Below are 25,653 nucleotides of genomic sequence, written 5' to 3'. Positions count from 1 at the left end.
ATTTACAGATTTATTACATTACATTTGTTTGGGATAACAAAAAGGGTTGATACATTTAAAAAAAAAAAAATGGAGATTGGAGATTCAGGCCCCGAGCAATTGACTACATATTACTTATGGTAAAACTGCATATGGACAGGTGAGACACGACTTTTTTCCAACAACATAAAGGTGAGACATTAGGAGGGGCAGGTACACAAGTTATATGAACAAATAGCTCTAAATTGGTCAGAGGGTGAAATTTCTATTGGCAACTAATGACTTCATCTTAAAAGTGAAGCCAAGGCAGTAGTGCCTTGAATGTGTGTTCTTTCTAATGGCCAGCAGTGGGTGTCAGAAGTCAGATTGTATGAATACTATGAGAAAAATCCCCTAATGGTCATTTGATGTATTACCTCAGTGAACGTTTATGGTCGTTATCACTAGTTTAAAGTCTTCTTTGATACAACATGATGTTCATTTAGTATGGTCCTATTTAGAATAAAATCAACAATTGAGCAGGGTATGCTTTAAGGCTACATTGTCAGGCGCAGCAATGCATTTCACTCCCCATCTCCACCCTCTCGTTCAAATATGGTCACTTCAAGGCCAATATGCCAAACTCAAGGCTTCAAAACAGTAGTCCACAAACCAACGCAGGGCATTGGTGGCATAGGTGATTATCTAGGGTGCAAAATGTCAGGAGGGCGCCGCAAGAGAAAGTTTTCAACTCGCAGTCGGCACGAATCAACTCCGCCCATGCGACACCAGCATATGCCGTGATAGTAATCAAGCGCACCCACCTCGCACTGTTAGCACAGGCTGTGAGTCGCAGCCAGATTGTGACAGAGTCATAATGTAGCTAGTAGTTTTGCAATATAAACATGTAATAACTGAGGCTCAAACTTGCTCTGTTTGTCTGAGGTCTTGAAGTTAACGTGTGTGGAATTGTAGTGAGATTTCCACCAGCTTGTCTCATCCATTTCTGTGTCTGTAAGACAGTCTGACTTTATCAGCCGAGTATAAACGCAGGCTCAGCAAAGTATAGGGCAGGTGATAAAAATATTATAGATTCTCATTAAATGATGATGTTAGTCTTGAAATATTACAACATTTTCTTGGCATACCAGAGAACACAGATATATGGGAGAGATTCTGAATGTGCAGAAAGTTTTGAACATGAGCAGAAACACTGAAGCACAGGAGCTATTAAAGTCCAGTAATTTCGAACTTAATTAAAATTAATTTATTTATCATTGATGTGAAAAGATGCCATATGCAAATTTAAAGAGGCTACTTCCCTAAAACGAAAGACACAAAATAGGAGGGAAGACTAAATAAATTTCAAGTTTATTTAAATAGCACATTTAAAACAACCCTAGTTGACCAAAGTGATTTCCAGGTTCAGATTACACAACAAATATACACAACAAAAACAGTGGAAAAGGTCAATTATGTCAATAATCAACTCAATTTGAAGGCCAATGAATAGAGGTGGGTCTTTAGCAAGGACTTAAAAATGTCAGCAGTCCAAGCAATTCCTATTTCAACAGGTAAAGTATTCCAAAGATTAGGAGCAGCCACTGAAAAGGCTCGGTCACCTTTAGTTTTTAACCTGGATCTGGGGACATCAAGGAGCATCTGATTGGATTACCTCTGTACTTTGATAGGGGTTTGTATATGTAAAAATTCTGATAAATAAGAAAGTGCCAACCCATTTAAAATCCTATAAACGAGCAATAAAATCTTAAAATGAATCCTAAAGCGGACAGGAAGCCAGTGGAGCAAGGCTAACAGATGAAGAGATGACTGATCTACTCCAACATATAAAGAATTACAGTAGTCTAGTCAAGACGTTATAAATGCATGGGTTACTCTTTCAAAGTCCATTTTTTCTTGGACTATTTCCGAAGAATGGGATATTTGACTATTTCTAAGGCCTCGACCGAGACAATTCCCCTGGCGATTCTTTTGAAACTACTTTAAAGAAACAATTTTTAATTATACTTCGAGGCCACGCGAACCTGGCTTTATTGTTCCATTTTTACCTTTCCAAGGAATGTTATAATCAAGGGCAACTGGACTAATTAATTGTAATTAATGGACTAAATAATTGGTAAGTCATTTTCCCTTGCTTTAGGATGGTGTTAAGTTAAATTTTATAATTTAATATTATTTCTGAAATTGAGCCTAATCCTTCTGCATGTGTGTGTGTTGTTGAATTTATAAATTAATTTTAAAGTATTTAATGTGTACATGCAGATTTGGTATTAAAACCTTTCGCCTTGAATTATAATATCCATGAGTTACCAGATATATTTCACACGGGTCCCATTCAGCCCCTGGATTAACAGTAAAACCCACTGTATATTTTTCACTGTATATTGAAGACGCACAGACTGAACGTGAAGAGGAAGAGTTAAAGCATAGCTAAAGAGAAATACTCTATCCTCTCTAATATAGATGGATCTCTACTTTTCCAGGACCAGAGTCAGCCCAGCAGGACTGAATGTGTCCCATGGTTAAATAGCCACACACCACTCAGACACACACCCAACTATTAGTCCAGTCTCTCTGGAGGACAGTTAGCTATCAACCAATTTATCAACAGAGCTAGCAGAGAAAGATGATAATACATAGAAGGGGAGGACTGTAGATAGAGGTGGAGAGATAACTGTAGGGAAAATGGTCAAATCCACTGTCTGTCAATGGAGAGGAAGACAGCTTGTGATTGTCTGAAATAAAGACTGAAAAGGTGCCGTGTCACACAATAGATGTCTTTCTTAGCCTTCATCCACTGGTGCTGTCCTTTCATTCTAGATGGATTCAGTTGGGCAGTTTAACAACATGTGTTACCGAAACTCTCTCTCTCTCGCACATGTACACGCACACAGAGTTGCACAACATGTGTCGTGAATACAAATGCTTTTTAACTGAACCGTCCTAAAAATAAACAGTTAATCAGATGACTATTGTAATTATTGAATTTGTTCACTTGTTCATGTTCATTTAATGCACTCAAACACTCAAGTTAAAAATTCCAGTGAGAGCTCTCCTGAAGTGTGTTTGTGGAGTGTGGAGAAGTTTAAATTCTCTTTAAAAGCTGTGTTGTCTCTGTGTTCAGTGAAACCAGCCTCACCCTTCTGATCAGATACACTTTATGTGATAGCCACAGATCAGTAACGGGATAATTTATTCCCTGATGAAACCTGGGGATTGTGGGTAATCAGATCAGTCTTCTAATCAAACAGCTTAAAAAGCTGCCAACCCAATTGCACGCTGGTTTGTGATTATTATTGTCAATTAGCTTATATTGGATTGTGTACTGAATAGTTGGCGGAGCACAGTAAAGATGAATACAGAGGCATTAATTTCAGTAGTGCAGCAACACATCAACAGTGTCAATAAAACAGAGAGCACCATTTTATGATACGGCTGACCAGGACTGGACATTGGGGGCACTAGAAGAATTCCTGCTGGTCTGGTAAGCAAATTAGCCTGATGGGTCATGCAATGTTAATAATGCTTAATTAAATGGGTACATGGACACATGCATTTCACGTCAACACAACCATCAGTCAGTGCATGGAGTGCACTTCCCCAAGCAGTGCGGAGAAGAAAACAGACAACAGTGGACAAAGAGAGAACGAGAGATGATTTGTGTTTGTGATCAGAGGGTGATTGATCAAGGGGAACTGTTGTGCCCTCAAATAATGACAGAGGAGATTAATAACATCAGAAAGAGCATTGTGGTTTTTTGAGTTTTTTTTCTTTTCTTCTGTGTGTGTGCACTGCTGTAACATCCTGTTATACTCCATCTCCACTTGACTAAATGAGTGTAGAAACCATAAGAGTTTGGCCACTTTGTTTCCAATCATATTTATGGGTTTTTACTCAATGTGATTCCTATACTTCAAGGTTGGTGAAACTTTGGAAATTTCTTGGCTTAACAGTAATGGAATCTATGTTTTGTTTTTTGTTTTTAGTGAAAATCCAATGAAATCACAACTGTAAAACAGAAACGCATCGCTAGGGCATTTAACTTTTCTAAAGATAATTACTATATTTTATTCAACTTCTGCTCTTTATCACAGCAAGAGCTTGTTCAGCTTGACTGAGACTGGATGCTCCAGCTGGCTCTCCGGCATTGTCCAGGGTTGAGTCAACTGTGCAGCAGGAGGCGCTGCTGCAGGTCACTGAGCGGGCGAGGTCTCCTGATTGTCCGGCAGGCTGTTTTAGGGCTGATGGCAAAAGGTCAAGGCCAAGATGGTGTGGATACAGCTCTCAGGAAGAGGCAGGGCTCTGCATTTCTTCTATTCTAACCTTTGTTGCTTTACACCACAGAGAAAGCTTCTTTCCAGAAGTTAGTTAAACTACAGCAGCTCAGGTTATGCTGGGAGAGGTGAGGTCCAGTCCAGCTTGGATGACTGTGTAGCTCTTTTTGTCACTTAGCCAAGGAAGTGGAGTTCCGGGGTGTGGTGGAAGGTTTTCACGCTGAAAACTATATTACTTTGTTTAAAAGGGACACATAGTGTGGAGCCAACATGGTCTTTTCTTGACTCTAGTGATTCAAATTCAAGCTGTACATGTAAACTTCATATACTCTAGAGTATGTGAATTTTGCGGTACATCACTAACATCACCCCAATTTATATTTCCACCCCTACAGTAAGTTTATCTGACTAACTTGCTTCAGTCTTGTGTGGGCTTGAAGAGCAGTTCTCCTCCTCCTACATTACAGTTTCTGAAAAAATCTATGTTAAACATCAAGGACCTATGAACATCTGATCATTCTGCGGCTCATTTGGTTTGAACCAGACTGTGAAGCTACAGCACTGTAATTGAGAGCAAAGACCTGATGTGAAACATATTCGCAAGAGACTGATTTAGAATCTTGGTCACTTCAAATCATTCAGTTTAGTTCAGCTGAATGCAAAGTACTAATAACAGGCATGTAAACTGGACAGGGTTAAAAGAGGGATTTACACAAATCACGTAGGTGTCCCATTTTGGTTTTGCTGAAAGGTGAGGAGTCTGCATGTCTGTAATACTGAGTGGGTTGAATCTGTGAAAAGGAATACACAGTATAATATGAGTAGAGATGCAGCGATTACAGGATTTCACTATTAACCGTGCTTTAAAACGTCACGGTTAATTTATCGTAAAGACTCCGCTACACCGAGTGTTTGTATTACACAAAAATAAAGTGATGCATCTTGCACAAAATGAAAACAAAGTTACACGAGCGGTGCACCAGCTTAAAGTGTCGTGCTTATCAGAGACATGGAGGCTACTACTGCACACTGGTGGAACTATGGCAGAGGGACCAAACTGTGAAGCTGAAGTTGGCAGTGTGGGAGCATTTTGGGTACACCAAGTCTGCACAGGGCATAACTGAAGATGACGGATAACCTGTTCAAAAACTTAAAAAGGTTTAAAGGTTGCTGCTAAAGGGGCGAATAACTACATCAAATTTCATGCAGCACCTGCAGGATCACCACCCAGCTTTGCAAGCCCAAGTAAAGGTAGACTACATAATAACTGAGTTAAATAATAGGGATGCACCGAATGTTCGGCCACCGAAATTATTTGGCCGAAAATAGCTAAAATACCACTTTCGGTGTTCGGCCTAATAAGTCTGATTAAACCGAACAATGACATTGACATGTCGGCAGTGTGGAAGCATTTTAAAGTGTCTGAGAAAGACGAAAAAAATCGCCGTTTGCAGACACAGTTCTGCTTAATTGTCTCCTAGCACATCCACTCCATCTGTGGCTGACTTCTTAGAGAATGCAACAATGATCTGAACCACTTTGAGTGTTTCTGTCACTCGTTTGGGAGAAGGCAATTTATCTAGCTACACCTAAATTTGGAGTGCACACATATTAAAGCCTTTATGGTAAATCCACTGAAACAGACCAGAGCCAGCTAACAGGCAGGTTAGCGACTTTATCCTGTCAGTTTCTGTCTGTACAAAGACAAGTGTTGCAGTATAAGTCCTATATATGAGTCCTACCTGAAGAGAGGCTGTGAAGTCTTCATGTTACGCGATACGAGAAACACATAAAACCTTATTTATCAAATTGGGTTGGACTTTAGCACGAGGATACACGTTTCAACGTCCATTTTTCAAAATTAGCTATCAATACAGTGGAAATATGATTAATTTGATTATATTCACAGAAAGTATAAAACATATTATATGTGTCCATAAAAGTAAATAGACACATGTAATTTACTTTACCGGACTTTACTACCTCCTGGGCCTCGGACACACCCACCATAGTCTTTCCAAATCCTGTGGGAAACACTGAGTAAAAAGCACATTTTGACTATTTCATTTACGCAATGGTAAAAAAGAATTGCCAAAAATGATAATGTACTTGTTCTGTATTCGTCAAATTTTATCACTATATTCGGTTTGGGCTACGGCATAGAATTTTTATTTCGGTGCATCCCAATTAAATAAGTTGGTAGGGAATTAAATATAAACATGTCACTTACAATCAATCAAGCTGTGAGATTTGAGCTTTCAGTACAACGTAAACAAACAAAGCATGTGTAACCTTTCAAACCCACTACACCGGGCAGCGCAAATCGCTTCTTTTCTGAAAGAGCCTTTATGGAAGACAGAATGCTGTCCTCTCATCAGTTACTGAACATTTAACGTTAAATCCTGTTGCCTCCTCCTGTCTGTGTTGAGAAAACGTTGCCTGGTGTAAAACACTAACATAACTTCAGGAGCTTATACTTTCAGGAATACCAATTAACTGCATTTCAGTTATTAATACCACTGCACTCAATTTCTTTCTATCATTTTCACTAAAACTTATACGTATGGATGAGAGTTGATGACAATAACAGTTCAGTTTATTACTCTCCTCAATAACAATTTCCCCTGGAGCAAATTAAGTTAATATTCCTTTTATATTAATAATATTACAAATTATAGAAATATAATTGTTAATTTAAGAAAATATAAAAAATCTACTAACGTCATTTCTAGTGTTGTAAAGTTAAGTAATGCACAATAATCATTACGAGATAATCATGAATCTGTGATTATTCCTCAGACTATCATCACACACTATCATACCAACAAAATCTGTAATCATTGCATCCCTAAATGGATGGAGTGAGAGTGGATGGATCGTTCATGGAAGTTTGTTCAAAATGCATTATGAGAAATTGCTTATCCTCTTAAACCAGGCTTCATTTATAACGTGTAGGAACAGGAACATGAATGTACATAACCTTCCTGTCCAATGTGGTATTTCGGTGTCAGACCTGTTTTTAGTAATACAACTTTCTTTTCCTCTCATTGGTAAAAATAATCTTTTTTCTCCCTTCAGATTTTCTGACGGAATCGCGGAATTTGCTAACAGATATGGAATCAGCTGTTTCATGCGGAACATGCAGAATCTGCCACAATGTGGCTACAATTCATAATATTCGTTTTCCATAGCATTAACGCAATGGGAACGGACTGACTGAACGTAATCGATTTTCGCTGTTCTAGCTGTTTTCCGTCCAAAACTGCGGCGCTTTCTGTCCACAGAGATCTTCTGGAAGGCCGCCACCTTGGTGAGGTCGGCTGCGGTCTTAAGTTTCGTTTGTGTCACGAGGTATGAGAGCCGAACAAGAGTGTAACTTGGCGGAGGCGACCTTTATTGGTCTCTGCTGGCGACCCGTAGGAGCTACACAGACATGCAGGGTATGCCTGAAATCGTACAAAATTAGCGTTTTTCCTAGAAATAGGTGCCAGGTAGGAGCATCTTTTTCACAGAACTTAAGGCAACCAAGAAAAACTTTTACTGGTATGTTATGTCATATATGAGCACCATTGCATCTCTCCTCTGCTCTCCATGTCGGTGTTTCACATACACACACACACACACACACACACACACACACACTTGTTGTATGTATGTAGGGTTTTGTTTAGAATAGTTAATAGTAGTTTATTTGCTGAAGTTGTTGATTATTGATCTGTGCTAAAGTTAACTACCTGTGATTATTTGTGTATAATATAGATACAGTAGTAAGCATTGGTTACAATGGTCAGTTTAAAAATTCACCCTTCACTGTCCACCCCTATTTATGCAATAGCCTACTCTAACTATTGGTTATTGGTCCCAGATTCCAGGGTGGAACCCTGTATTCATTAATGATAATTAATAATTTTGAATATAAATTTTTCTAGAATATCTTTGATATTCAGCTAATAACCAAACCTGACCTCGTGTTGAATCCCCAACAAGAGTTTAATATCGACCTCTCGAAATGATTGTCCTAAGAATGAGCTGATCTGATTAAAGTGCTGGGGGCTCGGCAGGGTCTGCACTGGGTTTGGTTTGGTTTTCCAAATCTTGTTATGTCACCTACTACCACTAAAGCTCAGATGTTATTAGTGTATTTAATATTCTTAATAAAATATTGACATCCAATATGTCAGTCATGCAGCTGGACTGTTTTGTGTTGAAAAACAAACTAACAAGTTAAACCCATTCATATTTGATGTTAAAACACAATGTTTCATAGAGTCATTCTTCATGGAGCAGTTGTACCTCTGGAGATATGCAGTGCTGTCACTGAATAACAAGATGTTTTTGCTCCATTGATCCTCAAGCTGTGTACTTCCACTGTCAGACATGGCTGTGTTCAGCTTTGGTTGCAGTAATACCTACATTTACAAAGTCATTCTCATGTTGAGAGCTTTGCTGTGTTCAAGGCCACTGAGCTGTTGATTTCAGCCTGCATTGACTCTACAGTAAAATTAAATGTAGGCTATTGAAAACACATGCAGAATTATTCAAGATTCACATACAACTTCACAGAACCAAGTTCTAAATTTTATTCAGATTTATCAGCGATTTACATAATGTTGTTGAGATTTTGTATTTTGTGACTTCAGTTCACAGTGGTTAGCTGAGGGATTTTAAATAATATACTATATTTGCCACTTTTCTCTACAGTGTTACAAAGAGCTTTACCAAAAGGTCAACAATGGTCATCTTAGGGAAAGGATGGTTGAAAATAACAATTTCAATTATTAGAAGTAATATTAAATCGAAAATATGTTTTAAAATATTATCAGATCACAACTAGCTAGTTCTAAGGAGTGGTTATAGATAATACACTAAGTTTGCAGGACTGCATCTGAGGCAGGGAGTTTCACTGCTGGGGGTCCTGCACTGAAGTCTCTGTTATTTCTTCTTCCATGCTTTTGAAAAAAGGCAGTTACAAGAAGAAGACTTGAGCTGAAAAGACAACTGGGAAGAGGATTCCTCATTTCAGACATTAAATTGAATTTTCCGAAAGGTAGAATTCAGAGGGTGGATACATGAAATCCTCAAGTACAAGTACGACATGAATACACTGAAACCTTCCTGGAGAAGATTTGTTCAGGTCAGCTTTTCATTAAATCTCCAGATATTTTCTTTCTTATAAAGCTGACATTGGATCATCTATTAAAGCAACATATTTTCATTATTCAGAGTTTTATATAACAGCAAAGTAAACATGCTGTTGTTGTTCTGCCATCTATCAGAGAAGCATCTATAGAGTCCTCAAACTTACACCTGTAAGATCCATCTGGAGCAGAAAGTCTGCTTCAACACGTTTCTGTAATGGTGTGTAATGCTAAACATTTGAAGGGAGTTTATTGGAGCAACTTTAAGGCATACTCCTTTTTATTTAAATTTCCATTCCCTTCCACTTTCCCCCTGTCAACGTTCTTTGCCTTACTCTTCTCTTTAACTCATAAGTGATCGGTCAGACAGCCCAATTGTGTAAGACCAATGTGAAATCTCTTTTTCCATAAATCACTTTGGGTCTGTGTTGGAAGATGTGTCAGGGCTGCCCGGGAGCTCCAATCTGCTCCATCACAATGATCTACAATACTGGTTTCTACGAAGCTACGCAAGTCATTTAATCCTCTTCTGACCTCACCTAGTCTATATAGAGTGAACTTTAATTAGTATTTATTGATGAAAGTGTTCCTTTAGAGTCACATTTAGCCCACTGTGTGAGTCAGTGTTCAGACAGTTGCTGATGTTGGATGGTGATTCAGACCCCTGGACAACCCCACAGCTGGACCCCAACATGCTGAATCTCAAAATAGAACGTGCCATGATTACTCTTTCACTGTGTCTACCTTATTAAATGTATTATCACTTTTTCAGAAATGTGTTTTATGGTCAGATTTTACTGTCTCAAATCTCATCCGTCCAGCTATGGAGAAGGTTATTATTCTCAGTACTGAGAAACATTGATACATACAGGTGCTGGTCATATAATTAGAATATCATCAAAAAGTTGATTTATTTCAGTAATTCCATTCAAAAAGTGAAACTTGTATAATGTATACATTCATTCCACACAGACTGATATATTTCAAGTGTTCATTCATTTTAATTTTGATGATTATAACTGACAACTAATGAAAATACCAAAATCAGTATCTCAGAAAATTTGAATATTGTGAAAAGGTTCAATATTGAAGACACCTGGTGCCACACTCTAATCAGCTAATTAACTCAAAACACCTGCAAGGGCCTTTAAATGGTCTCTCAGTCTAGTTCTGTAGGCTACACAATCATGGGGAAGACTGCTGACTTGACGGCTGTCCAAAAAACAACCAGTGACACCTTGCACAAGGAGGGCAAGACACAAAAGGTCATTGCTAAAGAGGCTGGCTGTTCACAGAGCTCTGTGTCCAAGCACATTAATAGAGAGGCAAAGGGAAGGAAAAGATGTGGTAGAAAAAAAGTGTACAAGCAATAGGGATAACCGCACCCTGGAGAGGGTTGTGAAACAAAACCCATTCAAAAATGTGGGGGAGATTCACAAAGAGTGGACTGCAGCTGGAGTCAGTGCTTCAAGAACCACCACGCACAGACGTATGCAAGACATGGGTTTCAGCTGTCGCATTCCTTGTGTCAAGCCACTCTTGAACAAGACACAGCGTCAGAATCGTCTCGCCTGGGCTAAAGACAAAAAGGACTGGACTGCTGCTGAGTGGTCCATAGTTATGTTCTCTGATGAAAGTAAATTTTGCATTTCCTTTGGAAATCAAGGTTTCCAGAGTTTGGAGGAAGAGAGGAGAGGCCCAGAATCCATGTTGCTTGAAGTCCAGTGTAAAGTTTCCACAGTCAGTGATGGTTTGGGGTGCCATGTCATCTGCTGGTGTTGGTCCACTGTGTTTTCTGAGGTCCAAGGTCAACACAGCCGTCTACCAAGAAGTTTTAGAGCACTTCATGCTTCCTGCTGCTGACCAACTTTATGGAGGTGCAGATTTCATTTTCCAACAGGACTTGGCACCTGCACACAGTGCCAAAGCTGCCAGTACCTGGTTTAAGGACCACGGTATCCCTGTTCTTAATTGGCCAGCAAACTCGCCTGACCTTAACCCTATTGAAAATCTATGGGGTATTGTGAAGAGGAAGATGAAAAATACGCCAGACCCAACAATGCAGAAGAGCTGAAGGCCACTATCAGAGCAACCTGGGCTCTCATAACACCTGAGCAGTGCCACAGACTGATCGACTCCATGCCACGCCGCATTTCTGCGGTAATTCAGGAAAAAGGAGCCCCAACTAAGTATTGAGTGCTGTACATGCTCATACTTTTCATGTTCAGTCTTTTCAGTTGGCCAACATTTCTAAAAATCCTTTTTTTGTATTGGTCTTAAGTAATATTCTAATTTTCAGAGATACTGATTTTGGGATTTTCATTAGTTATTTTTAAATGGAATAAACATTTGAAATATATCAGTCTGTGTGTAATGAATGAATATCTAAGTTTTACTTTTTGAATGGAATTACTGAAATAATTCAACTTGTTGATGATATTCTAATTATATGACCAGCACCTCTATATACTTACATTTGTAAGTATGTATGTATGCGCAAGGTTAGTATGTGCAAGTGTATGTATGAGGTTAACAGTGTATGTATGCGCAAGGTGAGTATGTATATACATTCAAGGCACAGAAGAATGGGATCTGTAGCATAGTGGTTAATGTTCTTGCCTTTTGCGTGGGGGACCTGGGGTGAAGTCCCACTCACTGCATCTGTCACTGCAGCAGGTCTGGGGTCATAAGTCTCTTTGGGGGGGATAAAAGTGACAGACAAATCACTAAATGTACATGGAAGAGGAAGGTTTTTGCCCATTTAATTAGTAGGTGATTATTCATTATCTATTAATTGTCAATGTTGTTTGGTGTCTTTATATTTAACAGCTCATGCTGTCTGAGAAGAGGGAAATATTGCATTTTCTGTTCTAGAAAGTGGTTGAGTGGTGTAGTGGCAGAAATTTTTTTTTTTCATGCAGTAGGTTCCCAGTTCAAATCTCAGGCATGACCAATTACTTTACATTTTTTGCAGGGATAATAGTAGTTGTAGTAGATAATAATAATTTAATAACTGTTCAATATAGGGACATTAAAGCTCTCATTGATGTCTTATGTGAGGTCTTAATTTTCCAACGTCCATGTAGCACTACCTCTAATGCTAATTAAAAATGCTCCCGTAGCTCCCCAGTTTAAAATACCCCCCCACCCCCGCTCGTGGTGTTGTAGTTCTTTCTTTCGCTGGTCCAAATACAATTTGCTGTATTACGACTACAAAGACCAACATGCAGCTGTCGTGTTATTGCCGCAAGTCTCTTTTGGATTGTACCACAGATATAAAACAGATTTATTCTTCAGCTGTGCAAAAGTGCCTTAAAGAAACAGAGCTTAGGGCTTGGTTAAAATCCGTTGCTAGCAACGAATTTGAAGCCTACTGTTGCTACTTAATGAATGAGCGCCTACTAAAATTTCACATGATCATTAATGATTTTCACAAAGTTATGGTAACACTTAACTGTCTCCCTCTCCTCATTCTTCAAAGGCTGACAGAGAGAGCGAGAGAGAGAGCATAAGATTAACATTAAGTTGTCAGGTTACAGCTCTGTCCTGTACTGTAGCTACATCTTGTTAGTTAAATTCAATGAAACAGAATGGACGGTGTTGACCACGGAGGAGCTGAGGTTAGTAACATTAAAGCAAATTAGGGATGCAAACAAGTCCTTTTAAACTAATGAGGAGATTATTCTTTTGGATTTTGATGTACAAATCAAATGCTTCAAATGTTCTCATGTTGCCTATTTTTTATGTTAATTTCTACAAATGTATAAAGCAGTAAATTAAGACACAAAAGGCAAACATGAACTGTGATGATTCTGAGGTCATATTAACAATGTTTTCCTGCCATTATAATGTGATGAGGATCAAACTGCTCGGTGCTGCGCCATGAATGTACAATCGTTGTGGAGAGCATCAAAACTAATCATTTAAATTTTCCCAGATCCAATGGTTATAATTCAAACCCAGTAGACTTATTTAGCAAGTTTAGCTTTGGGGTGTAGTTTATTCAAAATCTGCTCTAGATTTTCCTACTTATTATTCACAGATGTGGTAATAGGCCCAACAATGTTCCAAATTATGTGGAATTGCATATTTCTTTATTGGAAAACAAATTTTCTTGGGGGATGACCACCAAACTCCTAACACAAAAATACCAACTTTTTTTTTTACATTATACTGCCATGTGAAAGCATGTTTTAATCCCCAGAGACATTTTTAGTATTATTTGTAAATGGACCTGCTTTATACCTGCCTCGACTTCTCTTCTCCCTGCACTCAGTCACACACACACACACCCCACCCCTTTACCTCTGGTCTCTCACTGCAAACACACTGGCTTTCACCGCCTGTCTCTCTCTCTATGTCTGCTCCCTGGGCAAAATTTATTCAATGAACTCCTGTGATTCAATGCAGCCTGAGGATTCCTCTAATCTAAAAACGTACAACTGCTATAGAAATTATGTCATGTTTTGGCTTTTCCACCCCCTTAGTCCTGTTGTCCCCTGCTCCCCCCTTTTCTTTGTCAGCTGTCTGTTTTGTGTCTGTGCGTGGCACATGGGCGCTCTCCGCCTTTCTCCAGAGCACCCAAGGCTTCCTACACACCTGTGATGAGTTTTCAGCAATCAACCTCTCATGAATTAAACCCCCGTTTTACACTGAGGCCCTGTCTACACGAACATGGGTATTTTCACGGTTTGGCCGTTTGTCCACACAGAAACACAGTATCACGTCACTGAAACCAAACATTGAAAACCGCTGTCAGTGTTAAGATTTTAAGCAACGCCGGTTGCAGTGTTGTCATGTAGACTGTAAAACCGGAGTTTTTGCCCTGCGACATCAGAGTACGCAACGTTATCTGCTTTGTTTTATGTCAGATTGTGCACCACTGCCTGCTTTGTTTACGATTTTAGGGATGGACTGCCGATTTCCAGCCGATCCCGATAATTAGTAAACAATTATCCCTTTGACTGATGTGGAACAGATATACATTTGCTGTAAAATTTTTAATCTTAGTGTCAAAATTTTGAATAACACAAAGTCCAGCATAAAACTTTGTTCAAAATAACAAGATTAAAGTTAATGGTCACATTTAATCTTTATAAATAGTAAATTAAATGAAGAGATGTTGCTCTTCTTCACGCGACTGACTAATGTGGCTAGGATGTGTTCAGACATTGTATCGATGCGGCACGACACAGTGTTATTGGAAACCAAGATCATGTCCAGCTTTTTTGCTTCTCTTTCACCAATCATACATTCAACCATGTTTTTGGCAGCTGGCAAGCACACGTCTTCAACAATTGTGTAGGGTAACCCCTTTTTTTGCTATTCTGTAACTGACCAGATGGCTCTGGTGCATTTTTGGTAGACCCACTGCAGTTTTTTTGGGCTGTTTTGCAACTCGTCCAGCTTTGATCTAAAAACCAGAAGGGACTTTTGACATACACTGGCATGCTTGGTGTTCAGGTGGCGACGTAGATAAGACGGCTTCAGACAGCTGTTAGCCAGAACCTCGCTGCACACGACACACTGTGGCCAAAAAGGGCACAGTATCTGGCCCAGTAAAGTATGTGTACAGCACAAAGTTCACCGTCCATGAGCAGGATGACCTGCCCTCACAGGGCAGGCCAAAGAGCAGCGTCCACAGCAGGTCCTGCTGCCAACATGGCAGGTCCACAGGCAACATTACTCCAACATCACCAGCCATTGCGCACATACTAAGAGAATGTTATCCACAATCCCCTGACCCTCAATGGCATTAGTCTGGGCGTAGCTGATGATGGTGGGAGTGATGGCCTTAAGCCTGTTGGCCAACACCTTGGCGAGCACTGTGTAGTCTGCGCCTAGCACTGTCAGGGGCCAGTAGTCCCGCTTTTCCCTGCCGCCCTTGTAGATAAGGGAGACCCTCAGGAGGACTGGACCAGGCAGAAGTTGATCCTGGACAGCTGGAGCACAGTACGGACCACTCAACGCCATGAGTAGACACGGGCACCCTGATTCTCCATCCTCCAGACATCCACCAGGTCAGCCCCATGCATGTGACTCAGGATGTAGAGCCAGTTGCCCGCTAATTGGAAGATCAGCGGTTCAATCCCCAGCTCCTCAAGGCTGCATGTCGAAGTGCCCTTTGGCAGGATACTGAACCATGAATGGCCCCTGATGTTCCATCTGTGCATGAATGTGTGTGAATGTTAGTCTCCATTCAAGAGCTAAGGCTCAGTGTACAAATTTGTGTGTGCGACTGGGCTCGGCTCTCTATTCCTCTGCCTTTGGGATGTCACCTGCGCTATTGTTTATGTTCAATAAACCTCCGTATACAGCGGGTGAAATAAGTATTGAACACGTCACCATTTTTCTCAGTAAATATATTTCCAAAGGAGCTACTGACATGAAATTTTCACCAGATGTTGGTAACAACCCAGGTAATCCATAGAAACCAAAACAAAGAAGTTCAGAAATAAAGTTATGTGTAATAATGTGAAATGACACAGGGAAAAAGTATTGAACACATGAAGAAAGGGAGGTGCAAAAAGGCATGGAAAGCCAAGACAACAGCTGAAAACTATCAGTAATTAAAAAGAAATCCAGACCCTTGTCAGTGCAAATTAATATCAGCTGGTTCAGTCCCAACTGATGGCCTACAAAAAGGTGTCACACAAGACGCCATCCCATGATGGGTAAAAGCAAAGAGCTGTCTCAAGACCTTCGCAACCTAATTGTTGCAAAACACAATGATGGCATTGGTTATAGGCGCATTTCTAAGCTTCTAAATGTTCCAGTGAGCAGTGTTGGGGCCATAATACGGAAGTGGAAAGATAATCATTTCACCATAAATTTGTTTCGACCAGGTGCTCCTCGCAAGATTTCCGACAGAGGAGTGAAAAGAATAATCAGAAGAGTTGTCCAAGAGCCAAGGACCACTTGTGGAGAGCTTCAAAAAGACCTGCAATTAGCAGGTACTGTTGTCTCAAAGAAAATAGTAAGTAATGCACTCCACCGCCATGGCCTGTATGCACGCTCACCACGCAAGACTCCATTGCTGAAGAAAAAGCATGTTGAAGCTCGTTAAAAGTTTGCTGCACAACATTTGGAAAAGCCAGTGAAATACTGGAAGAATATAGTGTGGTCAGATGAGGGCAAAATTGACCTGTTTGGATGCCATAATACACACCATGTTTGGAGGAGAAATGGCACTGCACATCACCCTAAAAACACCATACCAACAGTGAAGTTTGGAGGTGGGAACATCATGGTGTGGGGCTGCTTTTCAGCAATGGTACTGGCAGAGAGAGAGATGGGGGGGGGAGCGAGAGCTCTAAATCCCGACTGAAAATCCTCAAATAAACTATTGCTCTGTAGAAAGTCACACAGCTGTTTAGCAACTGCTTTCTCAAGGATCTTAGAGAGAAATGGAAGGTTAGATATAGGTCTATAGTTGGCTAAAACATCTGGATCAAGTTTGGGCTTTTTCAGAAGAGGTTTAATTACAGCTACTTTAAAGTACTGTGGTACATAGCCTGTTGATAAAGACAGATTGATCATATCTAGTATAGAAGTGCTGACTAAGGGTAAAACATCTTTAAGCAACCTAGTCGGGATGGGGTCTAAGAGGCAGGTTGATGGTTTAGATGAAGAAATTTTGAAGTTAGTTGGTAAAGATTGAGGGAAGCAAAACAGTCTAAACATATCTGGTTCTACAGCTGTTTCTAAGGTTCCTGAGTTTAGAGATAAGTTGGTGCCAGTTGAGGGCAGGTCTTGGTGAATTTTGTTTCTAATAGTTAGAATTTTATCATTAAAGAAGCTCATGAAGTTGTAACTACTGAGAGCTACGGGAATACTTGGCTCAATAGAGCTGTGACTCTCTGTCAGCCTGGCTACAGTGCTGAAAAGAAACCTGGAGTTGTTTCTATTTTCCTCTATTAATGACGAGTAGTACGCTGCTCTAGCATTACGGAGGGCCTTCCTATAAGTTTTAAGACTATCTTGCCAAATTAAACGAGAATTTTCCAGTTTGGTGGAACGCCAGTTCCTCTCAAGTTTCCACGATATTTGCTTTAATTTGCGAGATTCAGTGTTATACCATGGAGCTAACCGTCTTTGTTTTATTTTTTAGAGGGGCTACAGAGTCGAGTGTCATTCGCAGCGAGCCTGCTGCACTATCAACAAGATGATCGATTTGGGAGGGACTGAAACTAGCATAGGAGTCCTCCGTTACTTTGTAACTTGATAATGAATTTAGAGCTGATGGAATCGCATCCTTAAATTTAGCTACAGCATTATCAGACAGACATCTTGTATAGAAAGTTTTGCCTAATGGCGTGTAGTTCAGCAACACAAACTCAAGTTATCAAACAGTGGTCAGATAAAGAGGGATTCTGTGGGAACACTATTAAATGTTCAATTTCAATACCATATACCAAAACAAGGTCGAGGGTGTGGTTAAAACAGTGAGTCGGTTCATGAACACTCTGAGAGAAGCCAATGGAATCTAACAGAGAGATAAACGCAGTACTAAAGCTGTCATTCTCAACGTCCACGTGAATATTAAAATCCCCTACAATAATAACTTTGTCCGTTTTAAGGACTAAAGTTGACAAAAACTCTGCAAATTCAGATAAGAATTCAGAATATGGGCCAGGGGCTCGGTACACTAACGAAAAGAATTGGTTGTGATTTCCAGTGATTTCCAACTTGGGTGCGAAAGACCAAGAACAAGGCTTTCAAATGAGTTATAATTTAGTTTAGGTTTAGAGCTGATTAGTAGGCTAGAGTCGAAGATAGCTGCAACTCCACCTCCTCGGCCTGTGCCTCGAGGAATGTGAGTATTAATATGACTGGGAGGGGTGGATTCATTTAGGCTAACATATTCTCCATCACCCAGCCAGGTTTCAGTAAGACAAAATAAATCAATATCATAATCTGATATTAGTTCATTTACTAGTACATCTTTAGAAGAGAAAGATCTGATGTTTAAGAGTCCACATTTAACTCTCCTATTAGTTTGCACTATTGCTCTTGTGGTTTTAATTTTTATGAGGTTTTTATGTACAGCTCCTCTTCTGTTTACCTTTGATTTAAATAATTTCGATGGTCGGGAGCAGACACCGTCACTATAGGATTTTCACTAAGTAACTCCTGAAATGGAGGAGCAGAGAAGTGTGTTAGACTGCGACTCTGCCTCCTGGTCTCAACTCTGGGTTGTCATGGATTTGGTCCGCTAATAAACTTGGCCAGATTTCTAGAAATGAGAGCTGCTCCTTCCCAAGTGGGATGGATGCCGTCTCTCCGGATCAGACCAGGTCTTCCCCAGAAAGTCTGCCAATGATCTACAAAGCCCACATCGTTTGCTGGACACCACCTCGACAACCAGCGGCGGAATGACGACATGCGGCTATACATGTCATCACTGGTCAGATTTGGCAAGGGTCCAGAGAAAACTACGGTGTCCGACATTGTTTTTGCATATGTACACACCGACTCAACATTAATCGTGACCTCCGATAGGCGTAACCGGGAGTTATTACAATGAATGTGAATAACAATCTTACTGTATTTACGTTTATCCTTATCCAGCAGTTTCAAATAAGACTCAATGTCGCCCGCTCTGGCCCCAGGGATGCACTTAACTATGGCCGCTGTCTTCGCTAACTTCACGTTTCTCAAAATGGAGCTGCCAATGATCAGAGTTGGTTTCTCAGAGGGTGTGTTGCTGAGTGGGGAAAATCTGTTAGAAACATGAACAGGTTGATGGTGCCTCATGGACTTTGAATGCTTACGACTATTCCTCCTTCGGACAGTCACCCAGCCCCCCCCCTTCCTGGCTGCACAGGGAAATGCCGGGGGACGGCTACCACAGGCTAACTCAGGCCGTTCCGCACCGACTACCGGGGACTTGCTAGCTACAGTAGCTAAAGACTGATCTACCAAGGTGCGGAGCCATACTTCTAAATCACTGAGCCTCGCCTCCATGTCTACAAATAAACTACACTTATTACATGTACCATTACAGCTAAAGGAGGCAGAGGAGTAACTGAACATCTGACATACTGAGCAGGAGAAAGTAGGAGAGAGAGAGGTAGAAGGAGAATCCATCGCTAGCTGCTAAGCTAAAGTCGCTAATGGCTAAGCTAAAGTATTGTAGCGTCAGCTACCAAAACTTTAGAACAACTATGAGATTGAACAGCAGTCACTAAAAGATGGAAAGAACTGTGAGTGCTTAGGCAAAATCACTGTAAGAATAAGTGTTTAGCAGACAGTTGGCTGCTGTAATCTAACAAACGTAACTGTTATTTAGTGAGAGCAGCACAACACGATAACAACACACAAGCACCGGAAACGGAAATGAGTCGACACGCTTACCGCAGTACGTCAGCAACCTCCGTGAATGATGAAGATGAAACGAGGGTGGACATTTCAGCAAGACAACGATCAAAAACACACAGCCAAGGAAACTCTCAACTGGTTTTAAAGAGAGAAAATAAAGCTGCTAGAATGGCCCAGCCAATCACCTGACTTAAATCCCACTGAAAATCTATGGAAAGAACTGAAGATCAAGATTCATAGAAGAGGCCCACGGAACCACGGAAGATTTGAAGACTGTTTGTGTGGAAGAATGGGCCAAAATCATACCAGAGCAATGCATGCGACTAGTTTCTGCATACAGGAGGCATCTTGAAGCTGTCATTACCAACAAAGGCTTTTGTACAAAGTATTGAATAAATATCAGTAAGCGTGTTCAATACTTTTTCCCTGTGTCATTTCTCATTATTACACACAACTTTATTTCTGAAATTCTTTGTTTTGGTTTCTTTGTATGTATGGATTACTTGGGTTGTTACCAACATCTGGTGAAAATTTCATGTCAATACCTCCTTTGGAAATATATTTACTGAGAAAAATGGTGACGTGTTCAATACTTATTTCACCCGCTGTATCTGACTCTAACCTGTCTTCTGTGTCTGCTTCTGAGTCCCAGTGTCCTTCACCATAACAATGTATCTGTATCCCTGGTCGAGAGAGAGAGAGAGAGAGAGAGAGAGTCAAAGTAATAATAATAAAAGGGTTTTGGCTCAACAGAATTCACTTCCATTAACCTGACAATCGACCAACCGAGAGACCCTGAAAGAACATTTCAAAACATTGTATGTATTTGTCCCAGTGTCAATGTACTCTTTTAGACCTCCATAAAAGTGTCAGAATGGAATACTGAGTGCACAGTAAGCAAAACAGCTTTGGACCCAATCTCAGAAACTAAACATGGCAGGATGAGTTTGTTTTGTGTGCAGTGTCCAAAAAATCCAAACAAAGTAGTCCAATAAAGCAAGGTCATAAAACCAGACAAAGTAAATCCAAATAGGTAACATAAATGTCCACAGACAAAAGACCAAGAATCACATACACACAAAAGCAGCCAGGGAGATTAAACACAGATGAGACACATAGGGTAATCAAAGGGAAGACACAGACAGGGAATAAAGTGGGACAAGACACAAAACTTCCAAAATAGAGCAAGAAACACCAAACAAAATCCCAAACTGTGACAAAGTGATTAATTATGACACTATTCACTGAGTGTAACTACATTCTCTCTCTAAGCAGTGAGGAGGAGCTGGAAACTCTACACACTTTAGAAGTAATCTGAGGTGGGTGCACTTCACCACTAAATAAAGTGAAACCCAGCCAAGTTCTGCTCTGTGTTCTTATCTGCTCCCAGATCAATCAATATAGTGTATGTTATATGTTCCAGTCACTCCAGATATTTTATATCTCAGTGCTCTGCACAACACATTTGGCATTCTCTGTATCAATTTCATATTAGAGTGAATGGAGGCAGGGGAATGTTTGAAAGCTCCCATAAGGGCTGTTTATATCTCACACTGCTGATGGAGCTCTTACTATATTGGAGGAGGTAATATCAGTCCTCTTCTGCAGAGTGGTAGAAGTAGTGGACTGTGGGAAGGTTGTGCTTGTGTGGGATAAGAACCGCCGACTGGAGTTTTGACAACAGAACAGCTGTTTGAGAAATTAACATGCTGTTAATTCTAGTTAGCATTTTAAATGTGAAAGTTCATGTTATCTTTCTTCCTTCAGGCAGAATTAATTTTTCCACTGCGTCTCTCTACAATCATTAACATTGTTTTGTCAGTCTTACATTTGTATCAAATACTATTATTCATGGACATTGAGTTGATCAAGGAACTGTGCGTGGAGTGAGTTTTGGCAATGCGTGATACTATATGCTCAAATTAACTTGTGATACAACAGCTGTATCTACCATTGGTCATGGTCCATATTCTTCATATTCATATCCATTTATCATTTAGACCTAACCAAAATCAAATACTTAACATATGCAACAGGCACCAGATGTGGTGTAAAAACAAAACACAAAACCAAACCACATGTTAACACAGTGCACAAATTAAAGTTCAATATGCAATGCAAACTCTAGGTCGTTTTACATTAGTAGCTAGATTGACCCATTACTGTGACTGAAGAAAAGACAAAAATTGCTGAATGTCACATTGCTATAATCAGCCACTACTACTGGCCTGGAATGGAGGAGGACATTTGCTAGTGGGTGAGTTGGTATCTTGAAAATGTTGAGGTGAAACAAACATTCAGCAACTGCACAGAGGCCTTTACATATAATTTTAAGTGATAATTTATAATTCATCCACCTATGTGCATTCCTGTCATGGAGCACTGGGGAGTGTAATGTGTAGGGCTTTCTGTGGATGTAACACTGAAGAACTGTTTTCAGTTACAGTTATAGTTTTTTGTCTATTTTAGGTTGTTCAGTGTCCACAGTGTCAGTTGAGGAGGGCAAATATTAAAGAAAAGACATGGTACAATCCAATAGCGGTTAAGAAAATGATGGCATACACTGCAAACACAGTATGCAGGTACACAGGTTACAGAGCCTCTTGAAGTTGTTGGGATGAAGCTGGTGGGTAAACTTAGACTAACAAATGGTGTTAACCAGTACATGTGTGTCATGGTTGATTATTTCACCAAATGGATAGAAGCCTAGTTTTTACAAATTTGGTGCACCTAAATTACTGCTAGCAGACCAGGGCATAGAGTTTTACAACAAGGTGCAAGGCAGGGGCAATCCCAGGTGACATCTGTAGAGCAGCGGCCCACAGATCAGGTCCGGTGTTACAGTTTAACTGGTGGCTAAATTAACTGGTAATATTCCCAAGGTACAGTAACCATGCCTTATGTGTCCCCAATGTGTAATTAGGCCTACTGCTATGCTGACTTATTTCATGTCCTTCCTCCTCTTAAAACATCAGCTATGTGTTGTGTCAGCATCAAAGAAGTCTGCTCTCATCATCATCCACAGACCAATGACATTGTGAAGAAACTGAATGGGACAATATAATGGTATGTTTTGTTTTTAATACATGAATGAATTCTTGCTCTCATAGTATAATGTGTTGATTTGCTGTACCTAGCAGCAGTTTTATTATACATATGAACCCAAATTATCTTCTGCTTTCTCATGTCTATATTTAATCTGCATTTTGAGGTCCCTGAACAAAGTGGTGGCCGATCACCCCAAACATTGGAACCAGTTTTTGCAGTCAACCATGTTTGCACTTTGGACATAGAAGCAGCTGATGAATATGTACAGCCCATACTTTCTAATGTTTGGGAGGGAGGCAAGGTATACCTCAGATGTGCCCAAAGACTATGAAGTAAGATTGTGTACACTGCAGGGATGTGACAAGGTAGGATAAGTACCAGCTTTAATAATCATGTATTCCTGCACTTTGGATAACATTGAGGGAGCAACAACGTACATGAAATCATTTTCCTTGTGAGTGCTTACCTAGGCTAACATAAGCTTGTCCCTGCGAAGTCATTTTAACATTGAACTGACCATGAATTGAAAAGATCTTACATGGCTCAAGTTAAAACTGGCAAACTAACCAAGATATGTTCTCTTTGTAGAGCGCTGGTCCACAAACACGATCCAGCTATTGGCAAGTGGACATGCTCCACAACTGTACATCCCAAACAACAGGACACAACAACAGTGTAACAATGTGAATATCTCTGTGGCCATCAATCATCAAAAAGTCATCATAATTATACTTAACGGAAAGTTTTTGTCTTGTACCCTGCGGACCAGTAAGTTGTGTTGATATTGAGGCTGGACATAGCAATGTCCTTGTTGAATGACACAGATTTGCAATACTATAACAGGTATATGTAAATGTTATGTCTCTATTAACAGTAGACTACATTAATGCCTGTATCATATTTTACAGATGACCTGTGCCAGCTGTGTCAGGCTTGTGTTGGGGAGAGCTCAGGGGCTGACATTGATGAGTGGGTAAGAAGCTTAATTCAGTTGCAGATTTGCGTGGAAGACCGGACTCCACCTTGGATAGGTCATCTCAACATCACTGGCTGTACTGTCACTATCACTAACTTGCATGTCTTTACACTTTCTAAAGACACTGATGCATGAATATACACCTTGGTTCCAAATTATTATGCAAATTGGAATTTGAATGGAGGGTTCACTAACGATATGCTGTGTTAACAGCACTACACTGTAAAGTTTAGAACACTTTACTGTCTAGCCATTACTTACCCATGACAGAAACTAATGTGCGAGTATCAGCTGTTATCAATCATACAGTCAATGGTCCTGTCATGTACTGCACACGATGACTCTAAGTAAATTACATGATTAATTAGTTAGCTAGCTCACAACGATGTTTATCAGTTTGATGCTCTGACTTAATGAGGCGTGATGCCGTGACAGTTTAACGAGGCACAGTGCGCCTGCGCAAGCTTGGAGAATGACATATGACTTATGGAATTACTATAGTCATATCACCACCCCACTGGCGACCTGTCAAGGGTGTACCCCGCCTTGCGCCCGATGTCAGCTGGGATTGGCTCCAGCCCCCCCCCCCCGCGACCCTGTATGCATGATAAGCGGTTGACGATGGATGGATGGATGGATGTCACCACCCCGTTTAAGTAGCAATTTTTGCAAATTTGAGCACAAAATTAAGCTATTTGGCAAAAAATATTTGACAAACTATGTGGGTAATCAACATTGTAAGGAAATGAAATATCATAGAAATGTCAAAATACACTGGAGGGGGGCTTTAAGCATGGACCAGGCAGGAATATCGATTTTCGCCTCAAAATGCAATGGGTAATCCATGGACGATCAGATTATCTTGTCAGCCTATGCATGCCACTCACCTCCGCGAAGCCAGGAGGCTCAGCTAGCATCTCAAACCGAACATTTTTATCCACACCAAACAAACAAACACCAAGTATCTAAATAAACTTATATCACAACATAAATCACTCTGTAATCAGTTTACATAGCTGCACAAGTTGCCTTCCACATATCTCTTCTCTCATCCTACACGCAGGCCGACCATTCTACAGAAAGCTGAGCTCCAGCTCTGATTAGCTGTGTAACTCATTACTCAACTCACAAAACTCAGAGTTATTAGCCGACTAATAATAACAAACGCAGCAATATACATTTACAGTTACAACCGCTGACTTACTTTTGTCATTTTTGCTGTTATCAGTCCAAAAACAGCTGCATTATGTGTCAATAGAGATCGTTGTTGCGGGCCGCCATCTTGGTGAGGTCAGTGAGCTCTTAGGTTATGTTTCTCTCGTCAAATTGAAAGAGAGTTGCTTTGGGGGAGACAATCTTTATCCTCTACTGACCAACTTGAGGAGCTACACAGACATCCAGTATACCAATCGATTCGTCTGCTCAAGACGAAGAAAACGGCCGCACTTACAGCAATATGTTCTATTCTCAGCTTGTGCGCTTGTAAAGCACTTGGGTACTTTTGGTCACAGGAATATTGATCAATATTCACTGTTTTTATCAATATTTCAATGTTTTGGAAGCTTTATGTCATTTGGAATGTGGTTGTATCGAGAAAAATAGTGTTTTAAAGAAAACTCCTAATAAAAGTGAACATATAAACAGTAAATATGGCCAAAACATGAACATGCCTGGTATATTTTTTGAAAAATTGCGTAATAACTGTTGTATATTAGTTTCTTTTCACGAAATTTATAGTTACAGTTTCTATTCTAGGTGTTTTAGAAGATATTCAGTTGCATTATAATGAGTTGGATGATGGTTTTGATGGTGATATTGCTATTAAAATATAGATTTTATACCAGGCGAGGATGAAATTATTATATTCTCTTTTATTGCATCTCCATTTACTCTTTAATAGAAAAATAAATAGGTTCAT

Source organism: Micropterus salmoides, unplaced genomic scaffold, assembly GCF_014851395.1.
Source record: "Micropterus salmoides isolate LMB-PRFRI ecotype aquatic unplaced genomic scaffold, ASM1485139v1 Ms_hic_scaffold_3, whole genome shotgun sequence".
In the NCBI taxonomy this organism is placed as follows: Eukaryota; Metazoa; Chordata; class Actinopteri; order Centrarchiformes; family Centrarchidae; genus Micropterus; species Micropterus salmoides.
This window is presented reverse-complemented; position numbering follows the sequence as displayed.